The following is a 21,378-nucleotide window of genomic DNA, read 5'->3' on the forward strand; positions in this document are numbered from 1 at the left end:
CCAATTTCAGGTAACCCATACCTGTGTTCATTTGTCTCTTTCTCACCTACCAAAGTTCTCTCACTACACCCTTCTTTCCAACAACCTATCCCTGCCTTAACGTCTTTCAAAAAACACAGTACTTCTTCCTTCTTAATGTCAATGTGCTGTAGAACAGCCATTCTCAACTTTTTTTTTGGCTATGGCCCCCTTAGGACTTGCTCATAGTTTATGGGCCCCCTTCCCTATGAAGCAGTTAAAGTTAGTTAGTTCCTTCCATTCTTTTCACCTACCGACAACATAAAAAACATTAGAAACATTTCACCCACCCACCCCCATATGTGCTGTGGCCCCCAATGAGAATGGCTTCCCTCCTTGATCACCCAGTCATCCACATCTTTTCTTCTAGTTCTAGGCATAGATTCCCTCCATTGTCCTTGAGGGGGCTGACCTTTTCTCTTCCTACCCATTTACTTTTAACATACCACATGTAGAAAATGCCTTGGGATTTCCCCTTAACCCTCTTTGCCAAGGACATTTCAATATCCTTTTATGTCCTCCTAATTTCTTGTTTAAGTTCTTTCTTGCATCCTTTATTATTATTATTCCTTTATCATTTTGAGAAATATAATCTTTATCAGATCAGACCTTTCCATCTTTGTATTGGTCCTACACTCTAACCTATTGGCCTTTAAAGTATCCCCAAATGTAATATGTGGATTTACCTCCAAGCAGCCACTCCTATTCTCTCCTCAGTCCCTGCCTAATACAGTTGTAATTAACCTTCCCCCAAATTAGCACTTTCATCCAAGGGCCAGCCTGCCATTATTCATAACATTTTAAAACTTACAGAATTGTGATCACTGTTACAAAAATGCTCCCCCACTAAAACTTCCCTTCTCTGATCAGGCTTGTTTCCTAATACAAGATTGAACAACACCTCATCTTCTGCCTGGGCACTGTCAAACTGGATGGCATTAACATTGACTTCTCCCATTTCTGCCCACACCCCCCCCCCCAATCTTCTTCCCCCTTGTCTCCTTTCCTCTAGCGCTCTCTCCCTCTTTTCACTTTTCTCTCCATCTCCTTTCACAGAGCCAAAATCAGTTCTTACCTTTCCTCTTATCATACCCAATAACACCTTTTGCCTGCTTGTCTATACTCCTCCCCCTCCCATTCTTTCCCTTTTCTTTCCCCAGCATTTAATTCCGATGCCTAACATGTTTCACTCACGCCTTGACGAAGAGCTCAGACCCAAAACAACGGTAGAATATTTTTACCTACTAGGGACTCTGCAAGATTGGCTGAGTTCTACTTCCTAGTTATCTCTATGTATTGTTTAAAGAAACTCTCCTGGATGCATTTAACTAATTCTGTCCCATCCATACCCCTGACATGAAAGTTTTTAAAAAATCAACTTCAACTTCCTTGCTGCTTTACACCCTTCAATAATCTGCCTGCATTTCAATTCTTCTAGTCCCCATTACACCCTTCAATAATCTGCCTGCATTTCAATTCTTCTAGTCCCCACTGTAGCATAATCCTATCATAGGGATTGCCAGAGTTATTGAACCTTCAAGAAAGTTTTCTTCTCTTACAATTACTCTTATTTTCAAAGGATCACTAAAAACAACTGGATATAGGGAAATGAAACACAATATAAATACAACAATGGAGATCTTAATATAATTTTTCCCCTTAAGATCAGACAATGAGATATATAATCAAGACATCAAAAGGGTATGTCAATATCCAAACCTTGGGTTTGTTTGCACTGATTTCTTCTTTACATTTCTCTCTTTTGTGTATGTATCATTTCTTAAGTATAGATTTTTGCACCACAGATAAATAGAAATTGTGCTTGGGCCTCAGAAATAATGAATCTCAGGGTTGTATGTGATTTTATGTATGTACCCTGACAATAAAGTTGAAATTTGACTTTGGCAAAAGGTTAATCAAGGCCAAGCAGGCAACTCTTTCAAAACTTTGTCAATCCCATGCCATAATTCCAAACTTCTCTTCACAAAGGGGAGAGAGAGTTACGAGCCTGATATTAGTAATGACATTGTTATTTACAACCCCATCATCATCATTCGATTCCAGAAATGTGCCAATTGCGTGCAGGAAAACAAACCAGTATAGTTCAGGATTTGGAAGAATTGTAAACTTGAGTTTACAATTTGGTATGTTTTGAATCTGAAGTATCATAAACTTTTCAGCTCCTGAGCTCATCCCATTAATTGTAATCAACTAGGCCTCGGACAAAGACACAACCTTATGTTAACATTGCAGGGATGCAACCATTTACAGTACAAAGAGAAATACACTTCTCAGCAGCTACTCAAACTTACAAAAGCAACATCTCAGCTTTCAAATGTACTTAGTCAAATATCATTTGCCTCAGAAGGCCAGCTCTACATTCTCCCCAATCCCAGAGTAAGAATTCGCTTTTCTAAAATTTCCTAAATTGATAGCACTGGTCTTTCCGCACTATTGTAACTATGAACATTTATTACTGTCTTTTATATTTTATTATCCCTTTCCTTACAGCAATGTAATGCATACAATTGGAGTTGCTTTTTTTCTCCCCCACAAGTACAGTAAAACCTGGTTACACAAAATTCAAGCAACCGGTAGCCCAAGGCAATCTGCAAAAGAGTTTTTAAAAATTCTGAAATTTAAAATTGGCACGCCTCACCGCTAGTTTGCTGATCCACCCATAATTGCTGGATACCGGGATTTTACTGTACCCGTTTGGCTGCAGCAAGGAAGAATTTTGGTGCCTACGTACATTGTACATGTATGTATGACAATAAACTCAAAGTCATGTCCTCTTCTTTCCCCCACCTCCCCCCCCCTCCAAATGTGAAAACATGTTTGAGTTCTCTACTGTCAAGACATCTATTGGTCATGCCATGACCTTCAAGAGATACAGTTGATCCCTAAACCTCCTGGTATTGTCCTCGAAGATTCCCTGCACAATTGCTGATGCCTCTAGATAAAACAAGAAAATCTGTAGATCCCATGGTTAAAGTAAAAACATAATGATGGAGAAACTCAGAAGGTCAAATAGTGTACTTTATATAGCAAAGGTAAAAGTACATAACCAATGTTTCTGGCTGGAGTTCTTCATCAAGATATGGAAAAATATCAGCAGGAATCCGAACAAAAGAGTAGGGAGGGAGGTGTGGTCACAAAGTCAAGTGATAGGTGGAGAAGGGGGGGGAGGGGACAGCAGCGATCAAGGGGAGGAGGGATGGCTGGGGGAATAGAGAGGAAAGGGGAAAGAACCGGAAAGGGGGAAGGAAAAAGAGAGCAGGTTAGCAGAAACCAGAAAAATCAATGTTAATGCCAACTGACTGGAGAGAGCCCAGACGGAAAATCAGGTGTGTTCCTCCAATTTGCAGGTGGTCTTGGTGGAATAGTACTCAAAGCCATGGACAGACATGTGAGTATGGGAGAGTGAAATGGTTGGCTTCTGGGAGGCCTCAGTCACTGGTGCAGACAGAGCGAAGGTGCTCAGCAAAGCAATCTCCCAATCTGTGCCCAGTCTCTTCGATATAAAGAAGATATAGAGAAGACCACAAAGGGAGCACTGGATGCAGTTATTCAGTCCAGCAGATAAACAATTGAAGTGTTGCTTCACTTGAAAGGCCTGTTTGGGCACCTGGATTGTGGTGAGGGAGGAGGTGCGAGCACAATGGTGGCACCTCCAGCGGCCACAGGGGAAGGTGCCAGGGAGGTGATTAGTGGGGAAGGATGACTGCACGAGGGAGTTGTGGAGGGAGTGGTCGCTACAGAAGGAGGGGAGGAGAGGGGAAGATGTGTCTGATAGTGGGATCGTGTTGTAAGTGCTGGAAATTCCAGAGCATAATGTGTTGGATGCGGAGACTGGAGGGTGGTTGTTGATCTGGGGGCAAAGGGGGCCAGGGTAGATGAACGGGAAATGGAGGATGAATGCTGGTGGAGGGGAAACCACATTTGTGGAAGAAGGTTCACATTTCAGAAGATCTGATGCCTCTGTTCATTTGAAATTTCGTAACCAGAATTGCAGAGAACTTCTCATGTAATCACTATAGCATAACTTTAGAATAAGAGATATACAGCGTAGTAACAGGCCCTTTAGGCCAATGAGCCTATGCTTCCCAATTACAACCAAATGACCTACAACCCCTGGTATGTTTTTGAATGATGGGAGGAAACCGAAGACCCCAAGAAAACCCACATGGACATGGGAATAACGTACAAACTCCTTAGAGACAACCCAGGATTCAAACCCCAGACCTCGCTGCTGTCACTGTAACAGCATGGCACTAACCACTATACTAACCGTGCCACCCCTTGGTTGGTTTTTGTCTGCAATGGCCTGACTAACTTCCAGCCAACTTCTCCTTCATATCAATTCTTATCATTTACATATGCATGACTTCAACACTCATTTGTAAACTTGAAATTAAAAACACACTGGATGTTGAAGCTCCCCACAATACAACCCAAAGAACAATGTTTTCCAGTTAACTGACAATTTCTCAGCTGCACTCCAAAAGGTATCATTGACTCAGATTTTTTTCAGATTCATTGTCAAGAATGACATCACATAGATGGGGAGGGCAGAAATAGGAGAAGTCAATGTTAATGCCATCCTAAGATTCTTTTTTCCTGCAGGTACAGCAGAATTACCAGCAACTGGTAGTGCAAAAAATAATCTGTACACAGCATAAAACACGTAAAGAAACAAGAACTATAAACAAACTGACTGTGCAATATAGAGAACAAAAAGAAAATCAATAAAGAGCACAAGAATCCTTAAATGAGTCCCTGATTGAGTTTATTGTTGAGGAGTCTGATGGTGGAGGGGGAGCAGCTATTCCTGAACCTGGTGGGGCGAGTCTTGTGGCACCAAGACCTCTTTCTTGACAGCAGCAGCGAGAACAGAGCGTGGTGAGGGTCTTTGATGGTTGCTGCTGCTCTCCGATTGCAGTGTTCCCTGTAGAAATGATCAATAGTGAGGAGGGCTTTTGCCTGTGATGTCCTGGACTGTGTCCACTACCTTTTGGAGGGGTTTACGCTCAGGGGTATTGGTGTTTCTATATCAGACTCTTCTGGAGTCTGGAAATCCAGATTAGTACAGCAGGAGCAAATATGATCTGCGGAAAGCTAGCTCCCGGGCAAAGTGGAGATTCTGGATGAAAATGGAAACAACGAGGGAGGTGTGGCAGGACATAAATGACAACCTGTTTGAAAACCAAGTTTGGTTATGTAGAAGACAGCAAAGCTTTTCTCCCAGAGAAACTCAATGTTTCTACACCCGAAATGACAACAGTAACAGCAAAAAACAACCTTCCACACACCCACATACCCTGATGATCCCATCCTGTCCATATCTGAAAATTACATGTGGCTGCCTTCAGGAGAGGGAATCCAAGGAAAGCATCAGGCCTGGATGAAGTACCTAGCTAATCAACTTACCAAGGTATTCACAGATATCTTCAATATCTCACTCCAGTAGGGTGCGGTACCCACCTGTTTCAAACAGGCATTAATCACACCAGTCAGTGCCCAAGAAGAGTGCAGTAACCTGCTTTAATGACTATCGACCAGTAGCACTTACATCAACAGTGATGAAGTGTTTTGAAAGGCTGGTGATGAAGCCCATCAGCTCCTGTCTGAGTGGTGACATGGATTCATTCCAGTTCTCCGACCATAGAAACAGATCTACAGCAGATTCCATCTCACTGGCTCTACACAAAGGCCTGGAAACCCTGCACAGCAAAGGTGCCAACGTTAGGATACTCGTTATCAACAGTTCAGCATTTAACAACATCATCCCCTCAAAACTGCTCGACAAACTCCAAGACCTAGTCCTTAACACCCCACTGTGTAATTGGATCATGGATTTCCTCACCTCCAGACCATAATCAGTGAAGACTGGTGAGAACCTCTCCTCCACAATCTCCATTAGTACCAGAGCACCACAGGGCTGTGTTCTTAGCCCCCTGCTCTACTCACTTTACACTTATGACTATGTGGCTCAGTAGAACACCACCATCTACAAATTTCCAGATGATACCATGGTAGTGGGTTGTATAAAGGAAGGAGATGAGTCAACATACAAGATGGAAATTGAAAACTTGGCTGAACAGTGCAACCACAACCTTGCACTCAATGTCACCAAAACTAAGGAGCTGATCGTTGACTTCAGGAAGGGAAACCCAGAGGTTTACAATCCAGTGATCAGAGGTGGAGAGGGTGAGCAAATTTAAGTTCTTGGGAGACACGATCTTGAAGGATCTTTCCTGGACCCAACACACCAATGGCATTGTGAAAAAAGCACATCAGCACTCTACTTCCTCAGGAGTTTCCAGAGGTTTGGTATGACATCAGACCCTGGTTTTTCATGCATTTTATCCATATTGACAACTCAAGCAGACTCTGTCCAAGCACAGACCCTTCTTTCTCCCCTGTCACCATGAATGTCATCATCCCTGCCTGCACCACTGGTGTTTTATCTGCCATAGTTACTCTTATTTTAAATGCCCATATTTTTGGAGGATCATACAACTTACTCTTGAATCAGAGTCCAATGATGTGGCTCCCGTTTGGTATGAGGCTATAAACTGACATTGGAGAAAGGCAACAAACCAAGATCCTAGATGACTGAAGAGGCACAGAAATAATTCCAGCATTCAGCTGGGTAGCTAATTAGTGAAGAATCCATGCTGTGATCCAAAATAAACGTCAGCTTCAGCATGACAAATGCATGAGGCAAATACTCAAGGTTTATAAAATCCATGAAGGGCACAGATAAAACGAATAATCACTGTCTTTTTCCATGAAAGGGGAGGAGAAAATTACATGAAATGTATTTAAGGTTGGAGGGGAGAGCACCTTTTCCTATAGAGGGTGTAGATACAGTTAAAAACAAAACCAGTATCTAGCATCTATGGGGATTAGTAGATACAAGAATAGTGAATTTTCTGGTTTCTTGAGATTGCTTGTAGCATGCATTGGCCAACTAACCGTGAGTTGGCGGTGGGGGGGGGGGGATGCCAATTTTAGATTTTTGTATTTTTTACTTATTTATTTTGCGCTTATTTGAATTCCGGATTACGGGGATTTTACATACATGGAATAAGCTGCCAGAAGAAGCCGTGGAGAAGTACAATTGTGATGTGTAAAAGACATTTAGACTGGGACATAGATGAGAAAGGGACATGGTCCAAACACAAATGGGAATATCTGGATGGACACCTGGTTGGCGTGGGGCTCCATTTCCCCCACTGTAGACATTGTCTTTAACCATGGAAATTGAATGAAATGTAAAAGACGAACTGCTTTGGGTGGCCACAGCAGCATGCTTTTGGACAGTGCAGACACTTGCTTAAAGAATTTTAATGTATGCAATACTAAGATCAAGACCAAACAAGCCCACTGGTCGAAGTAATGATGGTGGATTGGGCTCCACAGGGAAGATAATTACCTAATGCCCATGGATGAAGTAAAACAAAAAAGTCTGCAGACATCGTGCGTGAAGAAAAAAAAACACAAAGCTGGAGAAACTCAGCAGGTCAAACAGTGTCTTTTATATCTTTGGCTTGGCTTCGCGGATGAAGATTTATGGAGGGGTATGTCCACGTCTGCTGCAGGCTCGTTGGTGACTGACAAGTCCGATGCGGGACAGGCAGACATGGTTGCAGCGGTTGCAAGGGAAAATTGGTTGGTTGGGGTTGGGTGTTGGGTTTTTCCTCCTTTGTCTTTTGTCAGTGAGGTGGGCTCTGCGGTCTTCTTCAAAGGAGGTTGCTGCCCGCCAAACTGTGAGGCGCCAAGATGCACGGTTTGAGGCGAGATCGGCCCACTGGTGGTGGTCAATGTGGCAGGCACCAAGAGATTTCTTTAAGCAGCCCTTGTACCTCTTCTTTGGTGCACCTCTGTCTCGGTGGCCAGTAGAGAGCTCGCCATAGAACACGATCTTGGGAAGCCGGTGGTCCTCCATTCTGGAGACGTGACCCACCCAGCGCAGTTGGGTCTTCAGCAGCATGGATTCGATGCTTGCGGACTCTGCCAGCTCGAGTACTTCGATGTTGGTGATGAAGTCATTCCAATGAATGTTGAGGATGGAGCGGAGACAGCGCTGATGGAAGCGTTCTAGGAGCCGTAGGTGATGCCGGTAGAGGATCCATGATTTGGAGCCGAACAGGATCGTGGGTATGACAACAGCTCTGCACACGCTGATCTTTGTGTGTTTCTTCAGGTGGTTGTTTTTCCAGACTCTTTTCTGTAGTCTTCCAAAGGCGCTATTTATCAAAGATTAAAATACATAACTGACATTTCGGACTTGAACCCTTCAGGAGTCAAGTAAAAGGGTAAAGGAGGAGGCGTGGTCGCAAAGGCAGGAAGTGATAGGTGACGAGAGGGAAGGAACAGAAGCAAGTAAGGGGAGGAGGAATGACTAGGTGAATAGAGAAGGAAGGGGTTAGAGAGCTGACAGGGAGAAAGGAAGGGAGGGGAAAGCTAGGTTAGCAGAAACTGGCAAAGTCGATGTTACCTACTGCCCATACTGTGGGGCAGCTTGCTTTACATTGGCTGCTAGACCATTTCAATCAACTACAATTGCCCTGACCTACTTTAATAGCTTTACAACTGCTTTCCACTGATACCAGTCCAATGTGTTAATTGGCTTTTTATGACCTTAAACATTACCACCATAATGCTGTACACATTCACAATTCTGACAAATGAAGCACCATAGTTTAAACATATCTGAACTAAGTGATCAATAAGATAATGTGTCACTTAAATGCAATACCATAAAACCTATCTAGTTGAGCACTGCTTGTCAAAACTTCTTGTCAAAACAGATGAAAAATAATACTTTTTACAATCAAAAAATATTTAAGTTCTTGGGAGTCACTATCTCAAAGGATCTTTCCTGGACCCAACACACTAATGGCATCGTGAAGAAAGCACGTCAGCACCTCTACTTCCTCTGGAGTTTGTGAAGTTTTAGTACGAGACCAGAACCTTGGCAGATTTCCACAGAAGTGTGATGGAAAGTGTGCCTGCCAGCTGCATCACAATCTGGTGTGGGGACTAATACCCCTGAGCATAAAGCCCTACAAAAGATAGTGGACACAGCTCAGGACATCACAGGCAAAACCCTCCCCACCATCGAGAACATCTACAGGGAACGCTGCCGTTGGAGAGCAGCAGCAATCATCAAGGATCCACATCAGGAAAGGGATGTAGGCGCCACAAGACTCACACCACTAGGTCCAGGAACAGCTACTACCCCTCCACCATCAGACTCCTGAACAACAAATTCAATCAGAGACAAATTGAAGGACCCTTACTTTTGCACTTTAGTGATTTTTTTTCTACCTCTGTATTGCAGTTTATTTACATGCGTACGTCGAGTTCTTTTTTTTGCACTGCCAATAAATGGTCATTTTGCCTCACATACAGGAAAAAGAATTTCAGTGTTGTATGTGATGTCATGAGGGTACTCAGACAATAAATCTGAATCTAATGAAACCTATGATCATATTAGACTAATACAATCTCAATGGTAAAGGTATAGAAAACAGACAACCCATTTGGTCAAGTTCAAATTTATTGTCCAAATACCTACATGTGATCGCATACAACCCTGAGATTCTTTTATTCCACAGGCCAGGCAGAGTTTCTACATTTCCAGTGGAGCAAAACGTTCTTCTGCCACAACCCTATTGTTTCTTGGAAAGTGCACATGAAGACATCATGATAAGACCACCAGCCAAACTCATGAACAACAGTACTACCTACACCACAAAAAAAAACCAAAATACTCAACGCAACTAAAGATATTTTCACTAAATGAAACATAAAATATTAGTTCAACTAATACCAATGGTCCTTTGAACTACTTGAATCTTATGGAAAAATTAAATCAAACATCCATTGTGCAACCATAATATTGCAATATTTATCAAAAGACTCATTCTTCTCCCACTTATCCCCGACTGTTAAATTGTGGTATTAGTAATTGAGTTCCTGGTCTGCTGAGAGAAGACCAAGTTTTTTTTTTTAAACACCCCAGTGGCTTGTTAGGACAATTGAAGGTCAATTACAATGGGAGATTGGCGTTTCATGAAGAGTTTGAGTTTTAAGTAACTGTAACAATTTTGTCTCTTCCACACAACATTCCAATTCTCTAACTGATTCAACTGAATTACCATCATCTGGAGTTCAACCTTCTCTGAAGGTGGCATGGTTATTGCAATGCTATTACAGCACCAGTTACCCTGGTTCAAATCTGGCACTGTCTGTAAGTTTGTACCTTCTCCCTGTGTCTGTGTGGTTTCCTCCCACCCTTCAAAAGCGTGTGGGGGATGTAGGTTAATTGGTGTATATAGGTGGCATTGACTCGTGGGCTGGAAGGGCTGGTTACCGCACTACATGTCAAACAAAAAACAATTTTAAGAGTTCAGTAGAAACTAATACACTGCTGGCCCCACAAAATGATGATCATGAAATATTTGAAACTTATTCAAAACACTAAAACAATAGATATTTTATTATTTCGGACTCGAAAGGCCAACATGGCCTGCTCCGTAAATGGTTATATGGTTATAGTGCTTGGGCTGAAGACACTGTATTTTATACTGGTGAAGAACATGTACGAGGAGCAGTCTGAAAACATTTATTAAAGACAAGATTTTTTAGGAAACACAAAAGGCAAGCAACTGCATGTTGCACACACCTTTCATTTATTTTTTCAGTAGAATTTGTACTGAACAGCTCTCAAGAACAATTTGTGGACTTAAAAACACTCTGCTTTGAGCATGGATTATGCATTTAATGTATAATGGGTGTGACATGGAAAATTGTAATGCATTCAGACATGGGACAAGGTTGATCTCTCAAAAAATGAAATATCCAAATTATGATTTAATTCAAGAGCAGTTTCTACAGAAGTAGTACTTCAAGGAGCAGAACAGCCATCTTCAAGTACATCTTAAAGAGACGGCCAGGTGAAGGGAGAAGGAAGAGCTATAACCAGAATTCCAGATCTCAGCCAAGAAGGGATGATACTTTATAATGCTTAATAAATATAGTGAAATTTATTCCATGTTTTACACCCTTTGCACTAATGAGCATCAGTGCAGTATTTAATGATTAAAAATTCAACCCATCATTTCTTTTATTTCCATACAGCAGAACTGAATCCAACAACAAACAAGCTCTGTACCATTTTACACCATCTGACACATCTCCCTGACCCAATTTGTCCTGGAAGATTGCAGGGTTAAAGAGTCAGAACTCGAGAGAAACCACCATTAAGTACAAACCAAGAGTCTGCAATTGCTGGGGGGTTTGATTGAGTCTTACAGAGAATCTATCCCACTTACAGGATCATTAAAAGAAAACCGATTCACGGGAGAAAAAAAAATCCATATAGCGTGAAAACAGGCCTTTCGGCCAAACATGCCCACGCCAACCAAAATGTCCCACCCACCCTGGTCCCACCAGCCTGCATTTGGCCACGTCCCTCCAAACTTATCCTACCCATCTATTCATCCAATTTTTTCTGAAATATCGCAACTGTACTGCCTTAACCACTCCTCCGGCAGCCTAATCCATACACCCGCCACTCTCTGTGTTTAAAAAAAAAGTTACCCTACAGGTTCCTGTTAAACCTCTCCCCCCCCCCCCACATCAACTTAAACCTTTGTCCTCTGGTTACCAATTCTCTTGCTCCTGGCAAAAGACTCTCCCATCTATTCCACTCATGATTTTGTACATCTCCACGAGATCACTCCTCATCCTACTGTACTCAAAGGAATAAAGCCCCAAACTGCTCAACCTCTCTCTGTAGCTCATCCCCCCCCCCACCACCCACCCCACCCACACTGAGTCCTGGCAACATCCTCGTAAATCTTCTCTTCACCCTCTCCAGCTTGAGAACATATTTTCTGCAGCAAGGTGACCAAAACTGAACACCATGCTCCAAATTGGGTCTGACCATCATCTTATACAACTGCAACATGACCTCCACTCTTATACTCAATACTCTGATGGCAACAACTATGAAAATACTATGCAACTGTACTCTTTGATCCCTCTGCTCTACAACACTCCTAAGATCCACATTGTGTAGGTTTGACCCACATTAGACCTCCCAAAATACAAATCCTCATTATTTTGCTGTATTAAATTCCATCAACCATTCCTCTGCTCATCTGGCCAAGTGATTAAGATCCTTGAAGTAAGTACAAAAGCCTGCAGACACCGTGATTTATGTAAAAACCCAACATTGGAGAAACTCAACAGATCAAACAGTGTCCTTTATGTAGCACAGATAACAAACGTTTTGGGCTTGAGTCCTTCAAGATATGAGCAAAATGGAATTTAATGCCATTTTTAATCAAGATTCTGTTGCTATCTTTGGCAACCATCTTCAACACAAGACCAAACACTTTATGTCTTCTTTCACTCTGCCGATTCCTGCCAACCCTCCTAGGAACTGGGTTAAATTCCAGGGAAGGCTGCGGGGCCTTTAACACTTCAGCATGAATTACCTGGTAAATCGGCAACCAGGGATTTTAAGCTCCAGTGATGACAATGTGAGAGCAGGTTATGATGTCACACAGCCAGAAGCCCGGTTGGGCATGATTACCGAGTAACTTGCCCAGTTAAGCCACATGTACTCGATAGTGTGAAAGATAACAAATAGATACAGTACTGAAACCCTGTAGAACACCATTACTGTAGTCACAGGCCTCCTGCCCATCTTCCACCATCATCTTCTGCTTTCTACCATGAAGCCAACATTCTATTCATTCAGCTACCTCATCTCAGATCACCCAATTACAAAAACGTGCTGACTACCACCAACCAGCAGCTATCTAGTGCATGTAGATCTTCTCCCTCAAAATACTCTCTGGTAATTTACCAACCTCATATGTTCAGTTCATTTGCCTTGTAGCCCCCAGACTTTTCCTTATTGCCCTTCTTGAATAAAGGCACAACATTGGCCCTGTTTCACTCTTCCAACACCTCACCAGTACTGAATGACAGATCAAAAATCTCAGACCAGCCACTTGTAATTTCCTCTCTGACTTCCCAAAGTGGACTTGGGTATATCTCGTCAGGCCCACGAGCTTTGTCTACCTTTTCAACTATCAGGACCTTCCTCACCTCCTCAACTGTAATAACGACTGTTCTAAAGACATTACCAAGTTCACCCAACACAGGATATACCCTAACCACTAGCACTTCCATCGACATCTGCTTCTCATTCCACAATTAATCTCGTTTGCCCAATAACCTTGCGGAGGTGTTCACTCAAATTCTTGCACCAGAAACATTATTTTTATTCATCTTTCGACATATACTCGATGGAGGGGTGGGGGGCACGAGGGGTGGGGGGCACGAGGGGTGGGGGGCACGAGGGGTGGGGGGCACGAGGGGAAGGGGGTGGGAATGAGGGGAGGGGGGTGGGAATGAGGGGAGGGGGGTGGGAATGAGGGGAGGGGGGTGGGAATGAGGGGAGGGGGGTGGGAATGAGGGGAGGGGGGTGGGAATGAGGGGAGGGGGGTGGGAATGAGGGGAGGGGGGTGGGAATGAGGGGAGGGGGGTGGGAATGAGGGGAGGGGGGTGGGAATGAGGGGAGGGGGTGGGAGCGACGCCGTGTGGGAGCTTCATGGGTCGGGAACGCGGAACTGCCCGCCGCCCCGTCACGGAAATGTGAGGTATTATCTGCCGATGTCGATGTCGATGCCGATGCCGATGCTCCCGCCCCTCCGGCCCCCGCCCGTCCGGCCTCCCCCCCGGCCCCGGGCCTACCCGCTCAGCTCCGGCCGCCACCCGCACTCAGTCCGCCACCGTATCTGTCACCCGCTCGCCGCCACTCATTGGCCGCCCCAATCCAACCTCCGCCACACGACGGGCAGGACTGAAGGTTCAGCCAATCAAGGGACATCCTTCCATGTCCTGCCTGTCCATTGGTCAATATTAATGTCAATCATATATTAGATTATCTCCTCTCTTACTATTGGACATGAGGAAGTCAATTAACTTTGTCTAGCCAATCTATAAATGGAAAAATTGTGTTCATGGCTATTGGTTAATTTTAAAGCCATTCAGATGAGAGGTGGTTTTCGAGCATCCAACTCAGCACCTATTGTATTACATTTTGTCAATCATGTATGTTCTCGTTTCTATTGGATAATTTTAACGTCCATCAACATTAAGGCGGAACCATCATGATATTTCCATTTTCATTGGATTACTATAATGTCAATCAAACAGCTCGGCGGCAATTCATTTGGAGTTCCTTTTCCATCTGATGCAGAGATGCGAACCAACCAATGGACGACCATTGCCATTAGATGGACACAGACTAACCAATAGTGGATGGGTTAGGTGAGCTTTGATGGTTATTGGACAAACGTAAGTCAATCAAATGTTGGACGGGTTCCTATTGGGTGATTGGATGACACTGTTGTATCACGATGAAAACTTTGCATGGCTGTGAACGATGTGGATGGGATGGGTGAACTGCATGGAGTTAAACCAGAAAGTCTGCAGACGATTTGAATGCACAAAAATGCTGGAGATACTCAGCAGGTCACACAGCGATCTTTATCAAATCAAGTTTATTATCATCCGATAGTCCAAGGACAACCCAACGAAACAGCGTTCTCCGGTCCTCAGTGCAAAACTCGCAGACACACAACCAGACATCATAAACATACAAACACACCATGCATAGCCAACATCTCCTCACTTGTCAGGAAGGCACAACAGCAACTGCACTTTCTGAGAGGACTGAGGCTACCGGCCACCATCATGTCAACCTTCTACAGGAGCTCTATTGAGAGCGTCCTGGCTGGTTGCATCACTGTGGGGTATCGTTGCTCCAGAGAAATAGATTGGAAGTCAATCCACGGGACCACAAGAGTGGCAGAGAGGATCAGTGGAGTCGTCCTTCCCCCCCCCCCCCCCCCTCCCTTCGACGTGATCTACTGGGATCGTTGTCTGAAGAGGGTGCGCAAAATCATTGAGGACCCCTTCCACCCTGATCACCAGGCTGAGGAACAGCTTCATACCACGGGCAGTGAGAATGCTGAATGACCAAAAGAACAGATCACACTGACCATCATGAAACAAATTTTATTTATTTATATAGATGAGTTCATGTCCTGCATATCTGTGTTATGTCTGGTTGTGTGTCTGCATGTTTTGCAGCAAGGACCGGAGAACCCTATACAAATACAGGGTTATATTTGTACAATCAGATGACAATGTACAAATAAATAAATAGATATTGTTTCACGAATATTAATCTTGGGTTGTTTGTGTGAGCAGTTTATTCAGTCGTTCAGCATTCTCACTGCCTGAGGGAGACAGCACAGAAATATGCCTTTTTGGCCTTCTTCTTGTCTATCAATTTCCATTTGCATTTATTATTCAAATACCTGTCCAAACCATACGGTTATGGTTACAGATTTTGACCAATGTGTGAAAAAAGCAGCCCATCAGATCTTTAAATTTGTCCCTTCTCACTTTAAACTTTTGCCCTCCAATTCCAAGCTCCCTGTACTCGGAAGAATACTCCGATCCTACCTATGTCCCTCATAATTTGTGAGCCTTCAGCCTCCTGTATTCTGGTGAGCACTACATTCCCGGCAACATCCTGATGAATCTCCAATGCACTCTCTCCATTACTACCACATTCTCCTGCAGAATGGTGAACAGAACTGTTTCAGACAAATGGATGCTTGATTCTTGAGAAGTAAGGGAGTGAAAGATGATCATATGTAGACAGAGATGCAGCGTCAGGGTAGAGTCAGATCAGACCTTCAGACACTATTTATTGTCATGTAATGAAACAGAAATGTAATATTATACAAAATTGCCTTTAGATTCGTCATTAGCATTGCCGATGCCCACTGCAGTCAGAGAGAGAGAAGGAAAAGAGTTCCCCCAGAGTCACCAAATGTCCGTGGTTTCTTTTCCTGCGCTCCCACAGCCTGTTCAGTCAGTTCAGATCAAACCATTAGCAACCCGAGCCCAGATCCAAACCTCCAATACGATGAGGAAGCCTTCAATGCCTAGGCCCCTTCAGGAGCACTCCTTGCCCTCAGCACCCTCTTGAATCCCAGTTCCGATACCTGGTTCTCATGAGCCGGTCTCCAGCAGCCTGCAGCGTGGTGCGAGTCCTTTGACCTCAGGTTGCCAGCAGCCCAGAACCCATGTGGGTTCCTCACATTCAAGTCACCAACAGCTCGCCGCCTGTGTGTCCTTCAGCTGTGGAGCCGCTGCCGTGGTCACACTCCTTAGGGTCACCTCCTCTGCTTCTTCTTCTCAACAGGGGTGTTCTCCCCATTACTGGTGCCCTGCGCCAGTCCACTGCTCCCCCCTGAGGCCGTTGCCGAGCACAGGAGCTGCCATCTTGGGCCCAAACTCCGCAGTCACAGGATTTAAAATAAAACACCATCGGCAGTTGGTCTGAGCAGTAGGACCACACGGGGAGCACTGTGTCTCCGCTCCTCGCTCTTCCTCGGTCCACACCAGCAGCAGCCGTTAAAGCAGCTTTGGCAGCTCTGCCATTATTTTTCACCATGTGTCGACAGGGTTGCCGAGTTAGGGGTAATAGCCATTGATATCAAATGGTTAAATGTGCTAGGCCTGTGTGAAATGGGACATAGAAACTGAACGGTGATCGGCAAGTGGTCTTCCTGTTCAACTCTGCCTTTCATTGAAAGTACAGGTCGAGCACACCCTCGATATAGGGTCCCAACCCAACCCGATACGTTGACTGACCATTTCTACCCCTGGATGCTGCCTGACCTACTGACCTCCTCCAGCTGCTCTTTCTGCACTCAAATTGAGCCACAAGTTCTGGCCAGGGACAGAGATGGTCAAGGGTCAGTGAAGGTAGTGCGAACTGAGAAAGGTGGCATCAGACTTCTGCACTCATCAGCTGGAAGTTGAACCATCCAGGGCTGGGGGAGGCTCAAGAGAGGGACGCTAAGGCAACATTGGGTAAAAACCCTGAAATCCGGATCACGCGAGAATCCAGACTTCCAGAAAACACTCGAACTTCAAATTTGGCAGGCTTTTGTGCGCATGCATGTGTAAACGCCACAGATGCCCACCGGCAACAAGTGAACGCATAGAAGTTGAAGAAATAAAAGAAAAAATATTCATTTTCTTTTTTGTACTTTGTGTTTTATATGAAAAAATGTTTTGCCAATAAACGATGAAAATTCATCTGTTCATCTCTTCTTTATTCTCCTTAAATTTGAATTTTAGAATTCCTGCATGGTTAGAATAACAGTTATTGTGGGGCTATTACCATACTAGTGACGTGGGGTTTAAATCCCACAATGTCTGTAAGGAATTTGTACGTTCTCCCCGAGTCTGCGTGGGTTTCCTCCGGGGGCTACGCTTTCCTCCCACCGGTCCTGGGGGTTGTTGGATAATGGGGTCTAATTGGGTGGCATGGACTCATGGGCAAAGATGCCCTGTTACCGTGCAGTATGTCTAAATTTAAATGTAAAATAAAATGTAAATCCAGAAAACCCGGACCAGCCCAATTTCCGAGCAGTCCAGAATTCAGGACTTTTACCTGTACCTAAGTCCCAATGTGTGATCAAAATGAAGTAACCAAAGCTGCAGGAAGTTCAAATTTTGGGGACAGAAATGACCGCAGATATTGAAATCTGGAGCCAAAACAAATCTGATGGAGAGACTCAGTGCTTCGAGGAGCATCTGTGGGGGAGGGAGGGGGAAAGAGGGGGAGAGAGAGAGAGAGAGAGAGAGAGAGAGAGAGAAGTCTTTTCGGTTCCAAACCCTTTCTCACGACTGTGCCTTTGACTAAAAGGATTTGGCCTGAAATAATGACCATTCTTTTTCTCCCACAGACACTGTTCGACATTCTGGCACATTGTATTTACTTGTGTGTACGACCATAGACATACTCTTCTTTGACTTGGCTTCGCGGACGAAGATTTATGGAGGGGTAAAGTCCACGTCAGCTGCAGGCTCGTTTGTGGCTGACAAGTCCGATGCGGGACAGGCAGACACGGTTGCAGCGGTTGCAAGGGAAAATTGGTGGGTTGGGGTTGGGTGTTGGATTTTTCCTCCTTTGTCTTTTGTCATATACACATATAAACATACTAATATTGAACTTAAATAAAAATTGTTTGAAAGAGTAGCTGGTGCAGTAATCGAACATGGAGATGTTGAGAGGATCACTTGCTCCACCTAGTGTTGGAAGACATGAATTAAGTTCTGGAGACAGTGACCAAAAGCCCGACAGTAGGGAAACAGGCCCTTTGGCCCATTGAGTCCCTGCCAACCCATTTATACTAGTCCTACCTTCATCCCATTCTTTTATTCTCATCATTCTCTCTCACTCACCTACACACTAGGAGCAATTATCAGTGAATTAACCCAGCAACCCACACATCCTTGGGAGGAAACCAGAGCTCCCAGGGAAAGCCTTGTGGTCACTGGGAGAACATGCATTAGATTTTTTATTATTGTCACATGTTAATGAAAGACCATAGTCAGCACGATGTCTCCTTCTCACTGACAATCAACAGAGCAGCACCTCAAGGATGCGTCCTTCACCCACTGTTCTAATCTCTCACCATGGCACAATTCAAATGCAATCTCAAAATTTGCCAATGACACCATGATCATTGGTAGAGTTACAGACGGCGATGAAGAAGGGTACAGGAGGGAGATGGATCAGCCAGTTGAGTAGTGTTGCCATAACAACCTTGCACTCAACATTAGCAAAATTAAGGAACTGAGTGTGGACTTCAGGAGGGGGAAAATCAGTAGAAGATAAACCAGTCCTCATCGAGGGGTCGGCATTTGAAAGTATTAAGAAATTCCTGGGTGTCAAGATTTGACCTGGGGCCTCCATGTGGATGCTTTTTGCTCAAACCTTGATGAAGAGCTCAGAACGGAAACGTTGGTTATGTATCTTTACCTTTGTAGACGTTCTTGTTTTACTCCAGCACCTTGACCTCATTAGAAGCCTGAGGAAGGTCGACGTGTCACTTGTGTCCCTGCCCAACCTCTACAGGGGCACCATTCAAAGGATCCTGAGTGAAACACAAAGGCCTGCAGATGCTGTGATTGTAGTAAAACTATGGCAAAATGTTTTAAGAAACTGCAGAGGGTTGGTGCTCTCTCTCTCTCTCTCTCACACCGTCTCATCACTATAAGACCCTATTCTATTATACTTGCGTAACCCTTCCTCACACTCTTATCGGAATTCATCCCTACTCAGCACTTACTTAACTTCCTCTAATCCAGTCCAGTATTCCTTATTTCATTTATACTACTTTGCTTCCTATATTCTATTATCTCTCACAGCTATGCAAGGGTAAACTTTGTGTCTGCAATTGGCTTTGCAGAGACAATGGAAGTGCTTGTGAGAGTTTCATAAGTAAGTGTTAATGGACCAGCATGTTTGAACAGTGTCCAGGCTCAAGAACTGAGAAATCTCTTGGCTCCTAAACTGGTGTCAGCATTTTAAATTTCTGGTTGAAGTTTATTGTCCTAAGAGGGGCCATGTGGTTTTGCAAACACAGAGAAAACATCCATTGTTTGGGAGAGTATTCTGCAGTGGTTTGTGGTGAAAGCTGCAAGTTGGCAGACCTGCTGCATGAACCCATTTCAAGATGGGTTTTGAGTTCAGAGTTCAGCCTATTCTAAATCTCTGTGGTAAATTGCAGAGGTTGTGGCTGGTTATTGTGTTTCTCCTGGAACAGGGTGGGAGGGGGGAGAAAAGAATTCCTTGTGGTGACCTGGAAGAAGATGTTATCTTCTGGAAAAACCCAGGAGGGGAAATATATGATATATGTGGCAATAAACCTGAATTTGATATAATCAGTTGCTGATTGAAGAAGATCAGTTTGTGTGTCCAACGAACAACGAATATCTCTCTGAAACCAACAAAGACCTTCCTGAGTGGTAACAACAAGTTAAAGCATCAGAGCCCTGTGAATATAACATCTGTTCAATTCTGTGCACAGATTGGATGATACAAATAGACTTGGAAAGAAAAGAGTGAAAGAACTTTCCTGAATACATAAACATTACATACATATGCACAGAATTAGTAGGGGTTAAGTTTGGTTAAGTTAATAGGAATAAGTTAAGTATTGATCATATTATTCTGTATGAAGACAATTAAACCAGTTTTGTTTAAGTAGCCGTTGTCTTGGTGAATTTCTGTTGCTGCTAGTTTTAGAGCCCTCTGGGCTCATCACAGAAGACTTGCCCCACTCCGGTCACACTCTCTTCGCCCTGATACTGTGTTAAAGTTTGTATTTTGAGCTATTCAAAAATGATAGTCATTAAGAAAAAGCACCACTGATTTTGTTTTTATTAAAAACTCCAGACCCTAGTTTTGAAACCAGGGCCAGAGAGAGCCACTTATTCAGTGGGCATAAAGGACATCCCAGACAGACAATTAAGACTAATCATCTCCTCTTCCAAAGTCGTCTGTATTAATTTCTTCAGCCATTTCCTGGGTAAACAGCATGAAAACAGGGTTTACAGAATCCATAATACCTTTCAACACAGTCGCCCTGACTGATTGTGCCGGCTGAGTCAACGACCTACCAACGAGAAAGGGCTTCCCATACAACTGCAGTTAATTGAACTTTACAACCTGTCAGTCACGATTTGAGTTAACGATGGCCGTAGTGCGCACACAGCAACACTGGAGGCACCAGTTAAGTTTCGATTTAATATTGTCCCCCCCCCCTCTATTGTTGACCTTGATGGCATAAAATTATTGAAAGACTGACCATTTGCATGAGAGAGTTAAAGACTAAACTCAGGTATACAGAATCCAGATGTTACTGTGGATTGGAAGCAATCATCCCCTGACTTCCGCCAAATTTCAATGCAAGAAATTATATATTTTAATTATGACTTGTACATGTAAATAACTGACTGATGTCAGCTATTTCCTGTCTTAAGAAAAAATCTGTGCAGAATGTAAAACGTAAGCTTGTAACAATAAGTTCAAAGAGATGCCTATCAGATTTGTTTGCAAGAATATGACTTAAATATTGAACCGTTTCACTTGAAGCTTTAAATGAGGATCTGGTATTAACTAGGGTGATTTGGGTCTACCTGACATTGATACTACTCTGGTGTGACTCAATAAAATCTACGTTCTGTATTTCATGGTACTGCTGTGTATTTTTGTACATGGTCAGGCGGTGCGACAATCACACCTGTCAAGACGATTTATGAGTGAGATCACACAGCCCCCAGATTCAATAGTGGTTTCCCATTCCTGAATGAATCCCACACAAGAAAAATTGTGCTGCCTTTTCTCCATGCTCACTGATCTCTGTGTAACTCTGCACTAATATACTG

The 21,378-nt window shown here is 43.7% G+C and overlaps 1 protein-coding gene and 1 long non-coding RNA gene across 7 annotated transcripts in view; one reads left to right on the top strand and one right to left on the bottom strand.

Moving 5' to 3' along the window:
* far1 (fatty acyl CoA reductase 1) overlaps nt 1-13,898 on the bottom strand; it is a 112,390-nt gene extending 98,492 nt beyond the window's left edge. For all 5 annotated transcript variants that reach the window (XM_069903170.1, XM_069903159.1, XM_069903150.1 and 2 more), the window contains exon 1: nt 13,804-13,898. The gene's annotated coding sequence lies outside the window, so the exon portion shown is untranslated. The remainder of the gene's footprint in view (nt 1-13,803) is intronic.
* LOC138751734 (uncharacterized) lies at nt 10,209-11,081 on the top strand. 2 transcript variants are annotated; one of them, XR_011350138.1, is made up of 2 exons: nt 10,209-10,282; nt 10,921-11,081. It is a non-coding gene; the product is annotated as an uncharacterized lncRNA (long non-coding RNA). The 2 variants fall into 2 exon arrangements; XR_011350137.1 differs by having other exon boundaries at nt 10,221-10,282; nt 10,916-11,081.
* Nucleotides 13,899-21,378: the final 7,480 nt, after the last annotated feature.

This window comes from Narcine bancroftii, chromosome 1 (genome assembly GCF_036971445.1).
Source record: "Narcine bancroftii isolate sNarBan1 chromosome 1, sNarBan1.hap1, whole genome shotgun sequence".
Taxonomy (NCBI): domain Eukaryota; kingdom Metazoa; phylum Chordata; class Chondrichthyes; order Torpediniformes; family Narcinidae; genus Narcine; species Narcine bancroftii.